The sequence below is a fragment of the Ipomoea nil genome, unplaced genomic scaffold, assembly GCF_001879475.1.
Source record: "Ipomoea nil cultivar Tokyo-kokei standard unplaced genomic scaffold, Asagao_1.1 scaffold2647, whole genome shotgun sequence".
In the NCBI taxonomy this organism is placed as follows: Eukaryota; Viridiplantae; Streptophyta; class Magnoliopsida; order Solanales; family Convolvulaceae; genus Ipomoea; species Ipomoea nil.
This window is the reverse complement of record NW_017619075.1, coordinates 748,921-772,539: the sequence shown is the minus strand read 5'-3', so window position 1 is coordinate 772,539 and position 23,619 is coordinate 748,921. Positions and strand designations below refer to the sequence as shown.

The 23,619-nt window shown below is 40.3% G+C and overlaps 1 long non-coding RNA gene across 1 annotated transcript; it reads left to right on the top strand.

The window, feature by feature from the left end:
* The first annotated feature begins 386 nt into the window (after positions 1–386).
* LOC109154506 lies at positions 387–22,982 on the top strand. Its single transcript, XR_002049728.1, has 4 exons — positions 387–397; positions 434–441; positions 21,972–21,975; positions 22,920–22,982. It is a non-coding gene; the product is annotated as an uncharacterized LOC109154506 (long non-coding RNA).
* The last annotated feature ends 637 nt before the right edge of the window (positions 22,983–23,619 follow it).

Here is a 23,619-nt window from a genome sequence, read left to right as displayed (position 1 = left end):
AAAGCATGTGGAATTTGCTCGGTAGTTGGGCATCAAACTGATGCCTGCCCAACTCTTCAAGAAGAACCTATTGAACAAGTTAACATGGCTGGAGGTTTTCCTGGACAACCTCAAGATAAGTATGATCCATTTTCCAATACATATAATCCTGGATGGAGGGATCACCCAAACCTTAGCTATGGGAACTCACAAGGGAACCAGTTTGTTCAGAATCGTTCTAATTTTCAGCAGTATAGACAACCATTTCCTTCAACACAACAACCAACCCAAGGCTCTAGCTCATGTATGAATCTAGAAGATATTGTTAAATCTCTTGCTACTAACACTTTGCAGTTTCAACAAGAAACACAACTATTCCAACAAGGGACAAGAGCTAGTATTCAAGAAACAAATGCTAGTATTCAAAACTTGGAAAGACAAATGGGCCAACTAGCAACTACGGTTAGTCGGTTGGAAGCACAGAGTTCTGGCAAACTACCCTCTCAAACAGTGGTTAATCCAAGAGAAAATGCAAGTGCAATTGTGTTGAGGAGTGGTAAGGAAATTGAAGGCCCTGCGATTGCTACCCCATCAGTGAACCAAGAAAAAGAGGGAACTAGCAACAATGAAAATTCTCAAGGTAAGTCTCCCAATCTTTCGAATTATGAACCACTTCCCCCATTCCCTCAAGCTTTGTTAGAATCTATAAAAGGAACGAAAGATGAAGAGTTATATGAAACTTTCAAAAATTGAGAAGTGAATATTCCAATACTTGATGCAATAAAACAAGTTCCTAGATATGCTAAATTCTTAAAGGAGTTGTGTACAACAAAAAGGACACAAAAGTAAAAAAAAAAGGTGAGAAAGTGCTAATGGGTAAGAATGTTTCTGCTGTGATTCAAAGCAAGCTTCCTGAAAAATGCAAGGATCCAGGTATGTTTACTATTCCTTGTATGATAGGCGATACTGAACTTGAGAAAGCCATGCTAGACTTAGGAGCATCTATTAATATGCCATATTCTGTGTATGCTTCTTTAAAACGTGGACCTTTGAATGAAACTAGTGTAGTTATTGTAACACCCCAGATTTTCAAGACATTTAAAACTTATAATAAAGGTAGAATCTTATTAAATCCCAAGATATAAATACAAGCGTTCGGGGTGCTATGCCACACCTGGGCTAGAGAACCCAAGTGCACAGGCTAACTAACTAATATCCTCAAAGCGTAAATACGTAAACGTGGCACGCAGGCCAAAAGGGAAACTATCTACTTCTAAGTTCTAGCGCACTCCAGTGACTTAATCTTCTGTGCCTGAAAGCCAAATATATCTGTTCAGCGAGAGATGCTGGTAACCCACTCCAACGCGTTGAAATACAATACATATAGAGGTATATATAGATATACGAAAACCATTTTGAGCATGAAGATATATCCTACGAACTCTAGCTTTAAAACCGGGAATGACTCGACAGATAAGGCCAGACACAAGCACAGTTATAACGAGCATATGCAGTTCACAACAGATAAGGCAGATAAGGTAAAGCATAAACAATGATCATAGCCCAACATGAACAATCCCCAATATAAATCCCATAGTCGCATCCCCCCCAAGACACTCGTAATCACAACTCGTCCATGTCACAACACATAACACACTTTGTTGGCGCCACAGGACCAATCGCATGCCCATACATGAGGGTCAGCGCATATAGCTCTGACACGGCCCCGCAGCACCCTGCCCCGTATCGCAACACGGAGGGGTCGATCGCAACCGACCGATGAACCGCAGCTCATCATAGTGTTTGATCGCAACCAAACGGTGGACCGCAGCCTAGGAGAATGTGTCATCTGACTGTAGCCAGGAATTCCCATCTGACTACAGCCAGCCTCTGAACCGCAGCTCAGGAAAATGTCATCTGATCGCAGCCAGGAATTCCCATCTGACTACAACCAGCTTATGGACCGCAGCCCAGGATACCGTCATCCGACTGCAGCCATGAATTCCCATCTGACTGTAGCCGGCTTCCGAACCGCAGCTTAGGATAACCAATCCGATCGCAATCGAATTGGGGCAACACGCACACATAACACATAGCAAGCACATGCAACCCACATTACACATTGGGAAGGGGGATAGAGCGTATAACAACCTTATGCGTGATCCATCACGTACAAAGAATAGTCCTAAGGGGTTCATACTTCTTCCACCTAGGTCAACAGGATACCAATTCAACTAGCATACAATATAATAGACTCATAAACCTACGAACGGTACCCGAAATATCAAACTAGACATAGGCACGACAAACGGGGTCCGTTGGGACACCACAGGGGTCGGGGAAACATCAAACGGGGAAGCCGGGGTCCCGAGGGGGAAAATTCCAGCGGGTAGCCGGTGGGTGGGGGTCCACCCGCCGGCTGCCCGCCGGCCAACACTGTTCCGGGCAGCGGGTGCCCGGTGGGCAGCTGCCCGCTGCCGGGACTGCCCGAAGTTGCCACGGGTAGGTGGCGGGTCCCCTACCCCCCACTGACTCTTTTCATCACTTTTCGCCCCGGGAACCGTTGTGGAACCCGAAACCATGCTTAGACACTTTACAACGCAATCAACGACAACACGTAGACAATTAACGGATCAAATACAGGAAACGAACGGCACCTAACCTATCATGCTTTTCTAAACATAATCAACACCCAACATGCGATTTCCCCTCCCGATAACTCAAGAATAATAACATACGATACAACCTAGGGTTCTAATTACTTTTATATCAACAAGAATACGATTCATCTTCTAATTGCAAGATCCGGTAAGAATAACACACAAACATCAAGGATGCCAATTAATCATCAAGAACATCATAATCATCAGGAACAACACATAATCATCAAAATCCCAATTAATCATCAAGAACATCATAATTATCAAGAAATTCCCAATATCAAGATTATCAAGATTCCTCATGGAATCATCACATCAACATCAATAATAAACAAAACAACTCGCCATTCATAATAATGTGGGGGAAACCCTAGGGGGAAATTATAGCTATGAAAATAGGTTTTGTTGAGACATGGGTTACCTCTTAGCCTTAATGAATTCCTTGGCTATGAAGGGTCTTTCTTTAAGCTTTCTTGCTTTCTTGATTTCTTCTAAGGGGATTCTTGGAGCACTTTGGGGTGGTGGAACGTTTATTGTGGTGGGGGGTTCTAGGTGCCTCTTAAGTCCCCTATTTATATATTTAGGAGTCCTGGTTCGGAACTAATATTATAGGCTTGCTAATTCTATTCCTTTTGGAACTAAGGATTGGGTTTAGGGATAAGGGTCCATGGTCCATAGTGGACCATATTAATTAATTAAAGGAAACCTAACCGAATTAAATCATATTTAATTATTATTAACGGGATTAATTTAATAATTAATCCGGGATTGAAGGCCGTAACACGGGGTGTTACACTCTCCCCCCCTTACGAGAAGCTTCGTCCCCGAAGCTTGGAAATCATTGCAGGGTTAACGAGTCAAGAGAAGAACCGTGGTCCTATAGAGAAGGTATTCCACGGGGAAATTGTATACTTGCACGCCTATGTGTGTTGGGTTTTTGGGAGCGATTAGGTTTTACAGGGTTAAGAGAGTGGGTTTCAAACTTGGGAACACGGTGAATTCAGGAATTAGGATCAAGTTTTCGAGGTTGCAACTTAGGTTTTGAGGTTGCCACTTGTATGGAATCGTTAAAACATGGGATTGAGAATGGGGTCTGAAGGGTAGAAAGGGTTTTGAAATAAAGAAGGGGCCGATTTTCCGAGGGAGGGAAAGGAATTCGGCTAGGATGGGTTAAGGTTTCTCGATCCCAAGTGAATAATCTGGTTAGATGCTTTGATCACGATGCGCCGACGAGCTGATGATCCTCCTTCCTTGGTGTTGGTGCTTGCTTGACTTTAAGATCCTTGTTAGACCTTGCTTCCCAGGCTAAGGTTTCATCCTTCTCTTCTTTCTTGAGGGAATTTCCCGTGGTGATTCAACACTTACTTCTTTAATGCGCCCAAGGTCTTGACCGAGTTGGGTCAACCAAGCCAATCTCTTAGGGCGCATTTCCCAAATTCTTCCCAAAGTCTCTTGGGAGTCGATGGATTTTGGGTTGAATTTCTCTTCTTATTGAGTTTCATCTCCTCTTTAGTGGATGAAATTCTTAGTAAGACTTCATGTCTTACCCGAGGTTCGGCATTGTTGTGCCCTGTTTGTGTTATTTTTAATGATGAAGGTGTCCTTGCGTGCCCTTTTTCTTTTAAAGCGCAGTCGGTTACCAAATCTCGTTGTGGGATGACTCGGCGAATTTACGAGTCACCTCATCTCCTTGTAGGTCCTTAATGACCCTTGAAGTCTTGGCGCGAATGTGTTCTTCACCCTTTTGCTTAGCACCATGGGCTACGTAGTTCTTGATTCCATACAACTTGTAAGGAGTCCTCTGATTTGCTCGAATGATGTCCATGGTTTGGAGGAGTCTCGGTCCCTCCTTAGCATTTTGACTTTTAAGGTTTTCGTGGGTTCTTAGTACGAGTTCCCAACTCGCCTCCTTGGTTTGCGCAATCCTTTACGCCAAACATCCCTAGTCGGTTGTATCGTAGGATCCGATTTCAATTACTCGTGCAATGTAATTGATTGTGATTTCCCGATGGTGTCTCGTGCGTCAAGGTCTTTTACGTAGGACACTATGTTTAGGTGGTCCATGGTTCCTTACCCAAGACTCACATTCCTCAATCGAGGCACACAAGTGCGCCACAAATCAATAAAATGAGGGGTTAAGAAATCAGCACATTGTACCAGTGGGCGCGAGGTGGGCGGTGGTCCGCCTGCCAAGCTCCTGCCAAGGACCCGCTAAGATCCCGTCAAGGACCCGTTGGGGACCCGCGGGAAAGTGACTAGGAATAGTCAATTCCTTCGGGAAAGACCCCAAAAATGCACAGATTCATGTCCTGACAAGTCCCATGCCCTTGTGCACAATAAAAGGGACTTGGATACATAGGATGACCCATCGTACAATGTTCATTGATCCTTAAGCACGAGTTCTAGAGGTAGATATACATACATATATATATATCTATGTTTTCTTGGTCTGGGTTTAAAGGGGTGTAAGGAGTGCAAGGGCTAGGTTTCAAAGTCGAGGGGCGGATAGGGTCGATGTCTCAAGGTCGTAATACAGGAAGGAAGGTTGCCACCTTGTATGGGTTCGTCTGTAATGAGGGATCAAGAGCGAGGTTTGGAGTGATAGGACAGATTCTTTAACGAAATGGTACTTGATTGGCAAGGGGAGGGAAAGGGGCTAAGGACTCTTGGCTTTGAGTGATTATGCCTGTTTGGGGCTTGGTTGTGGCGTGCAGTCGAACTGGTGATCCCTTTTCCTTGGCTTTGTTTGATTCTAAGATTTTCGTTTGATCTTCTCTTCCCGTGTCGAAGTCCCCTTCGTTTCTATGGCTTCCAAGGGAATTCTCGTGATGGTTTCCGTGCATGTTCCCCTCGGATGTCCAGAAGTCTGGACCCAGTCGGTTTAGTGGGTCAAACCCCTAGGTCTTGACTCCTAATCCTTGCCGAGGGTTCTTAAGGGTAAGGGGGGTTTCGGGTTAGTCTTTCTTGTTCTATTGGGTTTCATCCCTTCCTTGGTGGATGAAATTCTTAGCAAGGATTTATGTCCTCCTCGAGGTTCGGCCTGTTACACCTATTTGACGATGTTTTCTGTAGCGAGGGCCCCTGACACATTGAACGTGTTTGTTTGCCCGCTCTTGTCAACGCATGGCGTTCTTCGGTGGCGTACATACAGGCTATGATTTCTCATGAAGCCTTCACGGTTTTCATGCAAGGGTGGGGTGATACGTATTCGTAACCTCCACCTACTTCGCCGATTCCTATCTAACAACTTATTTTAATATTGAATCAATGAATGTCGGTTCTTCACGCCCCTGGGCAGGGTAAGGGCCTTATGCTGCTCTACGTTTTTAACAGGGTTTCCAAACGGAGTGGGGATATGAACTTAGAGTAAGGGCAATAACAATTTAGGGTTTCCGAGGGTTTGGGTTAAGCGCAACAAAGGGTGAGCAAGGTCATGACGGTTGCGAATTTTCTCTTAAGGTAATTAAGGATTCGGGGTGGGAGTTTTCAACAAATAGGGGTATCAAGATGCTGGGGTTTCAGGGCGGATGATATTTTAAATTGGGGTGGTGGGGTCGCAAGGTGTCGCGATGTACTTACTTTGCACCCAAGGATTCGACTAATGGTGTCGTTCCTTTGCTACTTTAATAGGTGTCCTAGTTCTCCTTCCTGTTTGTTGTAGCCGCAACCCGGGTTCGCCGAGATAAGGCAACTTGTCGGAAGGTGCATGTCATTTGTCTGACTCGGGGGTTATCGTGGTTACCCTAGGTTGGTGCGTATTGCAGTCCGTCCCTTTTAGCAGTCCTGACTGTAACGCCTCTTCTTAGTAGTCATCCAAATCTTCCTTTTCTTTTGTCAGGGTCCTTGTCAAGTCTTTTGACGGGAGTTAGGACGAGGCGATTTATCGGGTAAGTGTACGTTACCCAGTTGTGGAAGTAAACTTATCTATTCGCACCCTTACCTGGTGTGGTAAGCGTAGGAGGAGGTTCCTTTAAGTTAGAGAGGGATGAAGTGAGGGGAGGTTATGTGTAGGTTTCACAATCTCACTGCGCGTCTTAAGATTCCTGGATCCTATGTTCCTAAGTACCTAGAGTTCAAGCCTAGTGTCCGAAAGTCCGGTCTTAAGAGTCTTATCCTAGGGTCAAACTTAAGCTCTGATACCAACTGTAACACCCCAGATTTTCAAGACATTTAAAACTTATAATAAAGGTAGAATCTTATTAAATCCAAAGATATAAATACAAGCGTTCGGGGTGTTATGCCACACCTGGGCTAGAGAACCCAAGTGCACAGGCTAACTAACTAATATCCTCAAAGCGTAAATACGTAAACGTGGCACGCAGGCCAAAAGGGAAACTATCTACTTCTAAGTTCTAGCGCACTCCAGTGACTTAATCTTCTGTGCCTGAAAGCCAAATATATCTGTTCAGCGAGAGATGCTGGTATCCCACTCCAACGCGTTGAAATACAATACATATAGAGGTATATATAGATATACGAAAACCATTTTGAGCATGAAGATATATCCTACGAACTCTAGCTTTAAAACCGGGAATGACTCGACAGATAAGGCCAGACACAAGCACAGTTATAACGAGCATATGCAGTTCACAACAGATAAGGCAGATAAGGTAAAGCATAAACAATGATCATAACCCAACATGAACAATCCCCAATATAAATCTCATAGTCGCATCCCCCCCAAGACACTCGTAATCACAACTCGTCCATGTCACAACACATAACACACTTTGTTGGCGCCACAGGACCAATCGCATGCCCATACATGAGGGTCAGCGCATATAGCTCTGACACGGCCCCGCAGCACCCTGCCCCGTATCGCAACACGGAGGGGTCGATCGCAACCGACCGATGAACCGCAGCTCATCATAGTGTTTGATCGCAACCAAACGGTGGACCGCAGCCCAGGAGAATGTGTCATCTGACTGTAGCCAGGAATTCCCATCTGACTACAGCCAGCCTCTGAACCGCAGCTCAGGAAAATGTCATCTGATTGCAGCCAGGAATTCCCATCTGACTACAACCAGCTTCTGGACCGCAGCCCAGGATACCGTCATCCGACTGCAGCCAGGAATTCCCATCTGACTGTAGCCGACTTCCGAACCGCAGCTCAGGATAACCAATCCGATCGCAACCGAATTGGGGCAACACGCACACATAACACATAGCAAGCACATGCAACCCACATTACACATTGGGAAGGGGGATAGAGCGTATAACAACCTTATGCGTGATCCATCACGTACTAAGAATAGTCCTAAGGGGTTCATACTTCTTCCACCTAGGTCAACGGGATACCAATTCAACTAGCATACAATATAATAGACTCATAAACCTACGAACGGTACCCGAAATATCAAACTAGACATAGGCACGACAAACGGGGTCCGTTGGGACACCACAGGGGTCGGGGAAACATCAAACGGGGAAGCCGGGGTCCCGAGGGGGAAAATTCTAGCGGGTAGCCTGTGGGTGGGGGTCCACCCGCCGGCTGCCCGCCGGCCAACACTGTTCCGGGCAGCGGGTGCCCGGCGGGCAGCTGCCCGCCCGCCGGCTGCCCGCTGCCGGGACTGCCAGAAGTTGCCACGGGTAGGTGGCGGGTCCCCTACCCCCCACTGACTCTTTTCATCACTTTTCGCCCCGGGAACCGTTGTGGAACCCGAAACCATGCTTAGACACTTTACAACGCAATCAACGACAACACGTAGACAATTAACGGATCAAATATGGGAAACGAACGGCACCTAACCTATCATGCTTTTCTAAACATAATCAACACCCAACATGCGATTTCCCCACCCGATAACTCAAGAATAATAACATACGATACAACCTAGGGTTCTAATTACTTTTATATCAACAAGAATACGATTCATCTTCTAATTGCAAGATCCGGTAAGAATAACACACAAACATCAAGGATGCCAATTAATCATCAAGAACATCATAATCATCAGGAATAACACATAATCATCAAAATCCCAATTAATCATCAAGAACATCATAATTATCAAGAAATTCCCAATATCAAGATTATCAAGATTCCTCATGGAATCATCACATCAACATCAATAATAAACACAACAACTCGCCATTCACAATAATGTGGGGGAAACCCTAGGGGGAAATTATAGCTATGAAAATAGGTTTTGTTGAGACATGGGTTACCTCTTAGCCTTAATTAATTCCTTGGCTATGAAGGGTCTTTCTTTAAGCTTTCTTGCTTTCTTGATTTCTTCTAAGGGGATTCTTGGAGCACTTTGGGGTGGTGGAACGTTTATTGTGGTGGGGGGTTCTAGGTGCCTCTTAAGTCCCCAATTTATATATTTAGGAGTCCTGGTTCGGAACTAATATTATAGGCTTGCTAATTCTATTCCTTTTGGAACTAAGGATTGGGTTTAGGGATAAGGGTCCATGGTCCATAGTGGACCATATTAATTAATTAAAGGAAACCTAACCGAATTAAATCATATTTAATTATTATTAACGGGATTAATTTAATAATTAATCCGGGATTGAAGGCCGTAACACGGGGTGTTACAGTTATCCAGTTGGCTAATAGGTCTAATGCATACCCCAAGGGTGTAATTGAAGATGTATTGTTGCAAGTTAATAATTTAATCTTCCCTACTGATTTCTATGTGCTAGATATGGAAAATAATGATCATTCTACACCTATTCTGTTAGGAAGACCATTTTTAAAAACTGCAAAAACAAAAAATTGATATTCACAGTGGTACACTTACTATGGAATTTGATGGTAATGTTGTTACATTCAATATTTATGATGCTATGAAATACCCTGGGGGTGATAACTCTGCTTATTCTGTTGATATTATTGATTCATTGGTTGAAGAAGTTTTTGAATTTAATGGTGAAGATAAATTAGAATTTGTTATTTGTGAACACCTTGAAAAAGGAAATAATGAGTTTTCTCTGAGTGCCAATTTACATGAAGTTATTGCATCATTGAATCATTGTCCTAAATTGCACCAACAAAATAATGTTTCTTATATGGCTTTACCTGTCTCTATCAAAAAATTGTTACCATCTGTTGTGCAGGCACCTATCCCTGAGTTGAAGCCTCTTCCCAACCATCTTAAATATGCGTTCTTAGGAGAAAATAAAACATTGCCAGTCATAATTTCAACTAAACTCTCTGCAATAGAAGAGGAAAAACTTGTCCAAGTGCTAAAAGAACACAAAACTGCCATTGGGTGGACAATTGCAGATATCAAAGGGATAAGTCCATCCACTTGCATGCACCGAATTCTTCTAGAGGAAGGAGCAAAACCATCTCGTCAACCACAAAGAAGGCTAAACCCGCCCATGATGGAAGTAGTCAAGGAAGAGTTCCTCAAACTCCTTGGAGCTGGGATAATCTATCCTATTTCAGACAGCAAATGGGTTAGCCCAACTCAAGTGGTTCCTAAGAAAACAGGGATTACAGTTGTCAGAAATCAAAATAATGAACTTGTCCCCACTCGTATTCAAAATGGGTGGCGAGTTTGTATAGACTATAGGAAGTTGAATGCTGTTACAAGAAAAGATCACTTCCCTTTACCGTTTATTGACCAAATGCTAGAAAGGTTGGCCGGTCGCTCTTATTTTTGTTTTCTTGATGGTTATTCAGGTTATTTCCAGATTGCAATCACTCCGGAAGACCAGGAAAAGACGACTTTTACATGTCCCTTCGGCACTTTTGCATATCGACGCATGCCGTTTGGCCTCTGTAATGCCCCGGGTACCTTTCAGAGGTGTATGGTTAGCATATTTTCTGATTATGTTGGGCATATGATTGAAGTTTTCATGGATGATTTTACAGTTTATGGTGACTCTTTTGACTCCTGCTTACATAACCTTTCACTTATTTTGAAAAGATGCATAGAGAGTAATCTTGTGTTAAATTCTGAAAAATGTCATTTTATGGTTAATCAAGGTAATGTTTTGGGGCATGTTATTTCATCTAGTGGGATTGAGGTTGATAAAGCCAAAGTTGATATTATAGAGTCTCTGCCGTATCCTACTAATGTGCGGGAAGTCCGCTCTTTTCTTGGACATGCAGGTTTTTACCGAAGGTTTATCAAAGACTTCTCGAAAATAGCACTACCCTTATGCAAATTTGTTAGGAATATATTGTATAAGTTTTGATGAGCCAAATGTATTTTGTAGACCCCAATTTTATTTTATTTGAGTCAGTTCTGGTTCACAAAGTATAGTGCACCACTGCCATGAAGCCTACATGAAGTCTACGAAAAAGCAGTTTGAAAGAAGAATAAATGAAAGCGGGATCATAGCTTAACAGATTTATGAAGCATTAAGTTACCAAAGGTTGAGATGGATGAGATGGTAGAAGACTTGTTGAAGCATGCCTAATGCGAAATGATCCACAGTTCAATTCTCATTAGAAGCAATTTTGGTGTAAAGATGAATTGCTATCGTGAAGTAGCAATATAAGGAGATGATGTCATCATGATAGTAATATCAAGTTATACTATCATGAAAGAACAATTTTTATCGTGATAGTTGAGAATTATCGGGTAATGACATCACGATGTGATAAAGCTAGTGGAGAACACGTGGAGGAGATAAGTCAAAAGAATTTAAGTCTTGGATTATATCAATTGGATACCCAGCCGAGATGGAAAAAGCCTTGCCAAGCAAAGCAAATGGTCTACAATTCGATTCCCACCTGAAGCAATTTTATGAATTCATGATATTGGTTCAGGATATACAATGGAACGTGATACATGGTGGAACATGATAGCTAGAACATGATATATATGGAACATGGAACATGATATATAGTCCATGATACAAGGTGGGACATGACTTCATCAAAAGGAGCTATGACATCATGATAGAATTAGACAGAAACATTATTTTGAATCTCTGTTTCTGCAGAAGAAGTCGAAGGAGAAGAAGAAGCTGATATACGAAGGAGATCTTTTTATTACTCAAGCAAGAATCAGCAGATAAATTATTTGATCAACTTGGCACATCAGATCAATAATTCAACGAAAATCATGCCAGAGAAATTCAAATTTGGAGGCTACCCATGCCAAGGAAAAAGCTTTGTCAGATTAAAGAGGAGCAACGGCAAATTTATTTAAATCTTCTGACAGACGGCGAAATGATTTTTGCAGACCAAGTTGGCAAAATTATTTGATCAACTACAATTCAAAATGGACGATCGAGATCGAAAGTTGATCAACGGGCAAATAGCTTTCATCTGCTATAAATTGCCCAAGCAGACTTGAAGACAAGCATGACTTGAACAAGAAAATTATCCAATCAATCATCAAGTGGTATATTGAGCTATATAAGATAGAATTCAAGTCTGAGAGAAGAAATCTTTGTATTTCATTGTAAATCTTCTACTGAGTGTAGAAAAGGGGTAGAGTAACTAGGGAGAGTGAAAAACCCAGTTGGAGTGTAGCTTTGTGCGTAGCACTCGGTTGTAACGGGCAGAGTAACAAGGGGAGCTTGTGAAAACCCGGTGAGAGCGTAGCTTTGTGCATAGTTCTCGTGGTGTAGGAGTACAGCTTGGTGCGAAGTACTCGGGAAGGCGGAGTAACAAGAGGAGTTTGCGAAAAACCTTGGTGGAGTGTAGCTTTGTGCGAAGCACTCGGAGAAGTGTCGTTGGGCACTTATTCACTATTGTATCTGGGTGATCGAAGAATAGTGAATTTCCTCCTTGAAGTGAAAGGAGAAGAGTAGACTATGAGGATTACACCACCTCTGAACCACTATAAATCTCTCTCTCTATTTACTTACTGCTCATATATATTTCGTGCATGCCTATATTATCTGTGAACTAACCCGTTACGGTTTATTGCGTATCTTTATCTGTCTGGGTTTGATAGTTCCCTCGTTTGCATGCAAGTGAAATTTTATATACATCATCCTACATCTCTATTAAGTGTTTCTAACGTGATGCATGTATAAAATCTCTCTTGAACACGACACAATTTAAAGCATAACACTTTGCCGTTACAATTCCGCTGTGCACACTCTAAGTTGTTATACTTGTTTATGCTTGTTACTTAGAGTTGAAGTTACAAAGTGTTGTTTGCAGAAGAATTTTGAAAAGTTAGAGAAGTCTATTCACCCCCCCCCCCCCCTCTAGACTTCTCACCACCCTTTCGGGACCAACAAAATTGTTGCAGAAAGAGACATCCTTTGAGTTTGACAAAGAGTGTAAGGGAGCATTTGACGAATTGAAGGAGTTGTTGACGTCTGCGCCGATCATTCAGCCACCTAACTGGAACTACCCATTTGAGATTATGTGTGATGCAAGTGATCACGCAGTAGGGGCTGTGTTGGGCCAAAAGATCGGGAACTCGTCCCATGTTATTTATTATGATTCTAGGACTTTAAATGATGCTCAGAAAAACTATTCTACTACAGAAAAAGAACTTTTGGCCATTGTTTTTGCTTTAGAAAAATTTAGGTCCTATTTGCTGGGTACCAAAGTTATCGTTTATTCTGACCATGCAGCTCTTCGCTACTTGATGAAAAAGCAGGAAGCCAAACCAAGATTGATAAGATGGATACTCCTCTTAAGTGAGTTTGATGTGGAGATCAAAGATAAGAAGGGGTCAGAGAATCTTGTGGCCGATCATTTGAGTCGGTTGGTACACATTGAACCTGAACCTCCGCTGCAATAAGCATTCCCTGATGAGCACTTATTGGCTGCGACTGTGGTTTTACCTTGGTATGCTAACGTAGTCAACTTTTTGGTTGCCAACAAGTTTCCTCATAATTCGTCTAAAGCCCAAAAAGATAAACTCAGGAGTAATGCCAAGTACTATGTATGGGATGAACCGTACCTCTGGAAACATTGTGTTGACCAAGTGGTAAGGCGGTGTGTACCTGATAGCGAAATTGCCTCAATCCTTGCCTTTTGTCATTCTTATGCTTGTGGCGGCAACTTTGGTGCTAAGAGAACAGCAAGGAAAGTGTTGGAGTCTAGGTTTTATTGGCCAACTTTATTTAAAGATTCATACTCATTTTGCAAGTGTTGTGATGCTTGCCAAAAGTCAGGTAATTTATCCTGGAGAAATGAAATGCCACAAACTCCAGTCCTATTTTTTGAGGTATTTGATGTTTGGGGTATTGATTTTATGGGCCCATTTCCTGTCTCTTTTGGTTTTGTCTATATTTTACTTGCTGTTGATTATGTTTCGAAGTGGGTAGAAGCTAGAGCTACCAGGACTGATGACTCTAAAGCTGTTGCAGATTTTATCAAATCTAACATCTTTTCCAGGTTTGGCATTCCAAGAGCTATAATAAGTGATCAGGGTACTCACTTTTGTAATCGCACCATCGAAGCATTGCTTAAGAAGTACCATGTCACCCATAAGGTGTCAACTGCCTACCACCCACAGACTAATGGGCAGGCAGAGGTGTCCAACCGAGAGGTGAAGTCAATCCTTGAGAAAACAGTCAACCCAAACAGAAAAGATTGGAGTTTGCGATTAGATGATGCATTGTGGGCATATAGAACCGCATACAAAACACCTATTGGTATGTCCCCTTATCGCATTGTGTTTGGGAAAGCTTGTCACCTTCCCGTTGAGTTGGAGCACAGAGCCTATTGGGCTGTCAAGAGCTTTAATATGAACATTGATGAAAGTGGCCTACACCGGAAGTTGCAACTTTCTGAGTTGGAGGAGATTCGCAATGAGGCCTACGAGAATTCAAGAATCTACAAAGAAAAGACAAAAGCATTCCATGACAAGATGCTTTTGCGAAAGGAATTTTCAATTGGACAAAAAGTCCCCCTCTTCTAGTCACGTTTTCGGCTATTCCCAGGTAAGTTACGTTCTCGTTGGGTTGGTCCATTTATTATCAATAATATTTTTCCTCATGGGGCGATAGAGATTCAAAGTTTACAGACTTCAAAGATATTCAAGGTTAATGGCCATCGACTTAAACCTTACCATGAAGGGGCTCAAGTTGAATATATTGCCGACATACTTCTTGAAGATCCCAGCTATTTTGAATAATACGAACAACTAGAAGGGGAGTTTGTTCTATTTTTTTTTTCTTAATCTTTATGTTACTTTTAATAACCTTTTTCTGTGCTTTTTTATTCAACATTGGGGACAATGTTGGTAATTAGTGTGGGGGAGGGGATTTACGTTTATTATTATTTGTTTGCTTATGTCACAATTTTCACAAATATTTTACTAGTATTTTATGCAAAATAAGTATTATTTTCAAAAATTATTCTTTTTTTTTTCCAAAAATTATTTTATGTTTCCTTTCTTGGAATTCATAACATGATTGAATAAATAATTTGGCAAATTGTGATTAGTTTGTTAGCATTTCCCGTTTGATATGTAATGACTATATTAAGTAAGCAATAAACCTGTGAGTGTTTTGAGCCATTGACTGACACTTCGGTCTTATTTTCTTTCTATTGTGCGATTTCTTCCATAATTTTGTTTTTCTAGAACTTGCCTTGATTCTCTTTTAAAGCTAATTAGACCATGCATGATTCAAGTGTGATTAAGGCCATTATTTGATTTTTGAGCCTCACTAGCCAAATAACCGGTTTGTCCTATGATTTATTTCCCCTTGTTAACCACTTTGAGCTTTATGGTCATTATTTTCTTTATTTTGAACCACATTACAAGCCTTTTATATATAAAAATAATGCCTTCACCCAGCTGAATAACTAGTGGAGCAAATTTTGGATTATGCTTGAAACCTACGTGAGTTTGTGAAGAATAAGTGTCGGGGAGATCACTTACTTTTGTTAATATGATTGAGAGTGAGGCGGGTTGTATCTTCATTGCCAATTTGTCGTTGGTCTTCTATGAAAAAGAAAATGAAGACAGTTCATGATTCAAAAAAAAAAAAAAGGTATGGAAATTTGAAAGAATGAAATGGAAAAAATGGAGAACATATGTTTGAAAAAAAAAAAAGATGTTGCTGAAAATTTATATGAAAAATGAGAAAGAATCAGCAGTTTCTTCTGAATCTGAAGTTACCTCTAAATAAATGAAGTAAGGGGAATTTCTGGTAATATTGAAGAAGTCTTTATTTTTGAGAATGATAGTTGAAGTGTCAATGAGAAATGCTTTGAATGAAAATTGAGGGTGTTGGATTATTTGTACTTATTTGCTCCTCTAGTTTGAAAAATGAGAAAGAATCAGCAGTTTCTTATCTGAAGTTACCTCTAAATAAATGAAGCAAGGGGAATTTCTGGTAATATTGAAGAAGTCTTTATTTTTGAGAATGATAGTTGAAGTGTCAATGAGAAATGCTTTGAATGAAAATTGAGGGTGTTGGATTATTTGTACTTATTTGCTCCTCTAGTTTGAAGCTTATGCTTAAGCTACTTACCTAAATATTCCCTACCTTAACCCTAGCCCCATTACAACTTGTGAAAAGTCCTTATGATTTGTGTCATGCATGACTCTTGTAGTGGTAATTGAGAAGATATGCAAGCCTATGGTAGAGCAATTTTATAGGAATGAACTTGAGTGAAATTTATACCCATCAAACACTTGAGTGATGAGTGATATTCCTGTGAGGGCTTACTTATTTAGCTCTATCAATTTTCAGACAAGGGTGCTAACTTATTAATTGTAGGTTGCTTCAGATTATTGTTCATGATATATTATGAGTTTTGGGAATTTCATTTCCATTTACTTCGCAAATAATATTTTTGCTTGGGGACAAGCAAATGTTTTAGTGTGGGGAAATTTGATAGGCATATTTTACACTCATATTTTAGGTACATCTTTATAATAATTTTGTAATAGTTATTTAATATTATCTTATAATTAGTTCTTTTTAATATATAATATATAATATATAATATATATAATATATAATACATATTACGTACTATACTAATATATACATATATTTATTACGTATATATATGCATTATATATATATATATATATATATATATATCTATATATTCCTTAGCATGCAAACAAATAAAGTTTTATATTTTGGTTTCCTCTCAACGTACATTACGTGAAGACTTCTTCATTAGCAACGCATATCACGTACGGACAAATAGCTGCAGACTCGGTTGTACAAGACTTGGCGCAAAAATAGGAAAATGAATGGTGAAGAATGGTTCTAGTATATTTTGGAGGGTGTATAAATAGTAGTGAAATTCTTTTGTAAAATGTTCATTCTTCCCCTCTTGATTATTCTTTAAAGTTGTTGTCAATGTCCATTCGTGGCTAATTTCTTTAGCTTGGTTTAGTGAACTAAAGCCCCGGAATTGATTATGCTGTAAGATTATTTATTTATTTTATTATATAATTTTTATGCATTTGGGTATTAAATATTCTTCTAACCTATTTGATATAATTCTTTGCTATATTAGATAATGTTGTGCTACAAATTATTCTAATATTCAGTAGCAACTGAGGTTAATTATTGACGGCTTAGTGATAATTGATTTCAGGAAGAATATTTTCCTAAATTAAATGCAACCGCTTGTGCTTGTGTTATTTAGTTTGTCGGTTTTCCTAGTTCCTATTACTGCTATTAAATTAAATCTATAGCACTTGTCTTAGGTTATTTAGTAGTTAGGGGTAATTAAACCGCGTGTGCTTTAGTTACCTACAACTAAGGGAAAACGGAAATGAAATAATTTCACGACAAATATTCAATTGCATATCAATTACCTTTTTGAGTCAATGATCAGTGTTAAATTCCGGTGGTGGATCTTTACTGACCAAGGTTTTCTATTATAGGTTCTTTCAATATATTGTTTTCATTGCTTTATTCGATTTATTTAATCTCTTGTTTATTTAAATTATCTTTTACTTAATCTTTATTCTCGTTATTTTCCAAACCCCCCATCATTTCCTTGAGCACAAAAGTTAAACTAGTTACTCCTCGTGGGATCGATCCTTACTCCCGCTACTACGTTTGTAAGGTTTTAATTTGGGAGCCTACGATAGCTCATCACCCCTGAGTCTAATATCCAAACTACATGAGTGTTTAGAGCAGCATTAACAAATACATCAAGAATAAAGGTACCTTCAGTGTGGACTTCCATAGGCTCTCCAAAATCATGTGTGAATCTAGATTGAGTAACTGCTATAGCTGCATTGGTTGAACCATGAATTTGGCTCTGCAAAATGGTGAGCAACTTCTGAAACTGGTCAGTAGACAATCCAGTATCAGATATCTGATTCACAGAGGGGCCTGGTGGTTGTTGTAGGTCTTGAGACTGCTTATTCTTGGACTTAAAACCTGGTACCCACCCAGGGGGATAACCATTCTTCTTGTAACATTTCTCTATAGTGTGACCACTCATCCCACAGTAAGTACACTTGGGGATACTCTTTCCACTATTGTTAGAGAATTTCTTCTTGTTGTTAAAAGCTATTGCTGCCATTAGGGATTGATCTTCATCCAATTGTGCTTGAGTGCCTTGAATGGCATTGGACTGGAAAAAATCATTGGCCCTTTAGATAATTGCTGCTTTGATTTTCCTCTCAACCTTCAATGTCATATTTAGAACCTTTTCTATATCTAGAATTGGATCCATGACAAGGACTCCAGACTTAATCGTCTCATACTCTTCATTTAAGCCCTCCAAGAATCAGATTATTTGATCCTCTTCTCTCTGCTTTTGCATCCTATTCATCAAAGTACAAGAACAACTAGGAATGCACTCACCGAGCAATAAGGGCCTTAGGGCATTCATTTGTTGTCATAGGGCATTACTCTTAGTGAAATATTCGTTCACAGTCATCTTTCCTTGGACATTCTTGAAAATTTCGTTTTGAATCTCAAAAATTTTATGAGGGTCGGATTGGGAATACCTCTTTTGCAATGCATTCCAGATGTCTGTGGCTTTATCGAAATACATAATGCTCTCTGCAATGCTAGGGCTAATAGATCTCAGGATCCACGAGTAGACTATTCGATTGCATCTCCTCCAGGTTCCAATTCTTGGATCGGTTTCGTCTGGAATTGGAGTTGCGCCACTGGCAAAAACGAATTTGTTCTTGACCTCCAACGCAATTCTCATCGCTCTGCTACAAGATGCATAATTGATTTCAGTAAGGGGGGGGGGGACAAGGCTGAGATTTGGATTTTCCGTAACATGCAGGTAAAAGGGGTCATCGAACTAATCGACGCGCTGGCTCTGAGGATTCTGAATCGGAATTTGATTAGCAGTGGCTCCGGCATGTGCTATCTATCAGGGATTGCCATTATCATCAGGTTCCATCACCACTGTCGCAGCGTAGCTCCTCGACCGCTCTGATACCATGATGAACTCACTCGAATTGCAATGGAAGAAAGAAAGGGAAAGCTTTATTCATCTCAGAACAAGAAATGTGGTCTGTATTGTTCATTAGGATATCACTGCAAAGATAATTGGAAAAAGAACACTTACAACAAGAAGGGAAAGCTAGGGCTTATATATGAGACTTAACCAAAAGCTAACTAACTAACTAACAGCTCATTAACTAGCTAAGAGAAATTATAGAAAAGCCCTTGCTAGGAAAATAACTGCTAGTGAACTACAACTACTGAGTCTTCTAGTGAACTGGCTTTATCATCTGCTATGCTTCATCATCACTTCTCTGTGGTTGTGGATGAGTACTCCAGCAGCTTTCTTGCAGCGTCTGTCCCATGTTTTCTGCTTCAAGTGCTGCTGGCCAAATGCCAGGGCTTTGATTCTGTCCCAAGGCACGGCCACTGCCAGCATCAAATTCTTCTATACACGGCTGCTTCCAAGTTGACCTCATCATCATTTCCTTCCTATTCTCTAACTCTTGAACCTCACTATGATCTGCAAAATTCCACAATCTAAATGGATCGGAATTTCCGATGGAATCACCGGACGGCGGGGAAAAGTAGTTTATCCTTGAGGGGCTCATGATCATCATCATTCCTTCTCCCCGTATCGGTGTCGAAATCAGGCGTAAGGAACAACGCTTCTTTACCAGAAAAGTTCATCCTTGGCTTTGGCCTTGGGGGGCTCATCATCATTCCTCCCGCCATTTCGAACAGCAAATCGCACTCTGTATTGACATCTCTTTGTAGATGATGGAAAATACTAGTCGTCTCACCTTCTTCACTGACTCCGTCAACGCCGCCGCAGCAGCATTCTCGGCGGTTCCCATCTCCGTAACGGGGTTCCAGGTGAGACCGCCATGATTGAACAACCACCTCGTGGGAAAAGGAGAGACATCATATGGTGGCGGTTGAGCTTGTTCTGCCAGTCCCGGAGATGGCAAATCTTCAGCAATGGGGTCAATGAACGATGAGGCATCATCATTCTCAACAAGTCTCATTGCTGAATTTGAGTAGGTGTGTGTAGGTGCTGTTAGAGATTGATTTGGTGGAAATTGTAATAATGTTTAATTTCGGCTTTGCTTTGGTGACTTGTGGATTATATTAGCTTCGGGTGATCGGGTCGGCCATCTATATATAATAAGGAATTATTAGCGATGAAACTTTTGTTTTTTTGACAAACCCCTTTGAACTTTTTGAACCTTAAACCTTTCGGTCCTTGTATACCAACAAGGCAACAACTCAACCTCAATCACCATCACCTTATATTTACTCCCCCATGAAAAATACTACATATACTCTCACTTCTTACTCATAACTCCTACTCCTCACAAATCTATTTTTCCACTCTTTCCAATGTCACCCAAAGTTCTGTCCCCCGAATAAGATATTTCAGAAATCTCTAAATAATACATATTATGTTATTCGGCATTAAGCAATGAATAATCATTCATTGCTTGATTTTATCATTTTAATTTTTTTTTTGAAGTTTTATCAAATTAAAATTATTTAAATATTATGCAGTGCGTTGCATAGTTAATGCTAGTTACCCTAATACAACACTATTTCGATACGGTCCGCTGTATAATGCTTGCTTATATGTTGTTCAAAAGTTATGACAATCATTTCAAAGTTTTTACACTTTTTTCTCCCTTTTTAACTTAATAGCTTTCATAATATTTTTTGAAAAAAGAAAAAAGTTAAATAAGTCATCGAAATATATATATATATATATATATATATATATATATATATATATATATATATATGTATGTATGTATATATGTATGTATGTATGTATGTATGTATGTATGTATGTACGTATGTATGTATATGTATATGTATATATGTACACACACACGAACACATACTTATGCTATTTAAACTTTTTTTTTAAATAAAGACTGCATTCCATTACTCAAAGGCCTCAGTAAACATAACATCATGATTTACATCCTCCCAAATGCTCTGTCGGGTCGGGGTGTGGGGGGCCCTTAGGGTTGGGGTTCAGCCTTTTGGAAGAATGAATAAAAAGAGGATGGGCAGAATCCCGCTAGTTCCTTGCAACCAACATTAAACACGGTGTCCCTATCCAACAAATGGGTAACAAAATTCGCAGATCACATAACAAATATAAAGTTAATCTTAGGAATAACACACGCTAATTCGTGAATGTCTTCTAGAATGAAGTCAAAAGAAGAGTTGTTATTTTGACACTTTAAGCCCTGAATGACCAGTTGTGTGTCTGATCTAATTTGGACTGCCGCGAAACCCCTCTCCTTCATCCATTTGAGAGCCTCTCTAACAATTATAGTGTAACACCCCTGTTTTCCAACCCTAGAGTCTAGATTAAACATAACGTACCTAGCAGAATAAACCAAAGAATTCCATCAAATGAGAATTAAAGTCTAGAATCCTTAATCAACAAATGAGGAATGCTACTGCCACAACTACCCACTCCCGAGTAGTTGCTTCGGCTAAAACCACAAAACAAAAACTACAAGCTAAACATAAACAAGGGTTCTAAGACCCAAATGCTTATCATACAACCCACAGGAATCTCAAGGAAATGCTATAGAGTCCACATCAATAGGTCTACAAGTCAACCAAGGTCAATGTACATCAAGGAGAGTCATTTGCGGGTGGACCATTGGCAGTCGACCTCGGCCAGAGACAATCTCGAGTCGATACTCGGGCGCCCAACCGTCATAAGGCGGACTTGGTCCGGGTCGGCCGCGCTCTCCCCACCTTCCAGTGCTCACGTCGACCTTTGATGGCTTTGCCTCTTTCTTGTATGTCCAAGGGTCGAGGTGAATTGACCTCTCCGCCCATCTAAAGATTTAGTGCTCGGGGCAAGCGAGTACTCGGGCTATTATCTCCCCTTGGAGGAGGCGGAATCATTTGGGGCACATTGGGGCCGAGCGGTGGGGTTGGGATGCTCCCTTGAAGCTCTTCAACGAGGCGTGTTAACAAGGTTACCGCTTGTTGAATCGTGGTCACCCCTTCTTGGAGGCCTTGGACCTGAGGTGGAGCAAGTGAAGTTGACCTACCATGACGATTGTTGTTGATATGATCCCTGAGGTCCTCCGCCGATCTCACTGGTAGTGTTTGCTGACTTGTGGTCCCATTGAGGTCGTTTGCACGAGATGAGATACGGGTATTTGTGAATTGTGAGAATTGCGGGAGTTGGATCCTGATCTTGTCATAGCTAGCGAATAGCACGCTATAGCTTGTATGTTGAGCTCTCAATGAAAGCACCAATGATGGATTATATTGTCCTAGGGTCTGATCATTTAACACGATTAATTAATGGATATGACAAGTATGGACAACAATATGGAACGCAATTGCAAATATAATGTAATGGAAAAGGCAAATGTTGATAAGTCACGGAGGCAATCTTGTATTAAAATGGTGTGCAATGTTATTACAAGGAACAAATTGTGTAATAACGAGAGAATGTAGAAGATAAAGATTAAGATATGTCTTTGCAAGACATAATGGAGTGTTTATATACTCAAAACCATCCCTAACCGCCCCCGTAAAATAGGGTGGTGGGTTACAGTTATCTTAAACTGCAACAAATGCCTCCAAAATCGTGTCAACGCGAAGACCTGACACTTGGCCGAGCACGGAGCTCGATTGAGTGTTGAGCTCGGCCAAGGTGGCCAAGCGCTATGCTCGGCCAGCGCTCGGACACGCCTGGGCTAACCAGGCTTGGCCGAGGCTAGGCTCAGCCATGCCCGAGTTGTCCAGGTCCGGTTATGGGTTCTCCACGATACTTGAACTTGATTCCCTCTGAGTTGATCCGCACCAATAATGTATCATGAAGCAGTGTTATACAGTTTCATACTTCTGGAAGATAGGGATGATCAATTAGGAATAATGTACAGAATGATTTTGGATGATGGTGGAAGTACTATTAGAGGTGGAAATAATACCATGCTATTAGATATGGGTCAACAACATCAAATGTTGTGTGAGGACATTGCAAATGCACTTTGGGCAATTATAATAATTGATAGTGTACTCAATTTTATTTGTAATACTAGTCGCGGGCACGCTCTTTGCGCGAAACGCCATGCCTAATAGTCAATTAATGTGTTCTAATTTTTAAATGATAATATATATAAATATTAATAATTATTATATGAAAAATTAAATGTATACATAAATACATTATATAGATAGCAACATGATACAATTATAATTCCAAACATTACCATGACAAATTAAACGTTAATAGTACATCATTAATAATAAAATATTTTATATAATATATAGATTATTTTTAGCATTACGACATATTTAAATATTACTAACATATAATTCATTAATTCAATGATCGAATATATTTTTGTTGGAGGTTATTTTTCATATAGTGACGAATGTTTTAAAAATTTCATATTCTAAATGCACAACGAGTTTGTTTAAGAGATATATTTATGGAATAACATAAAAAATTAAAATTTTAACATAAAGAAAAAAGAAGGATATACTATAAATAAACATGTTATTTCACCTATCATTAAATATTTTCAAATCATAATGTTGGTCATTATAAGTTGTTACACTTGGGGGCGTTTCATCTTTGATTACCTAGTTAATCTGAGTCTGGTAATGTTATATTACTTTGTTTGGTTCAAGTTATGAGATACCTGGTAATGTTATATTACCTGAAAGC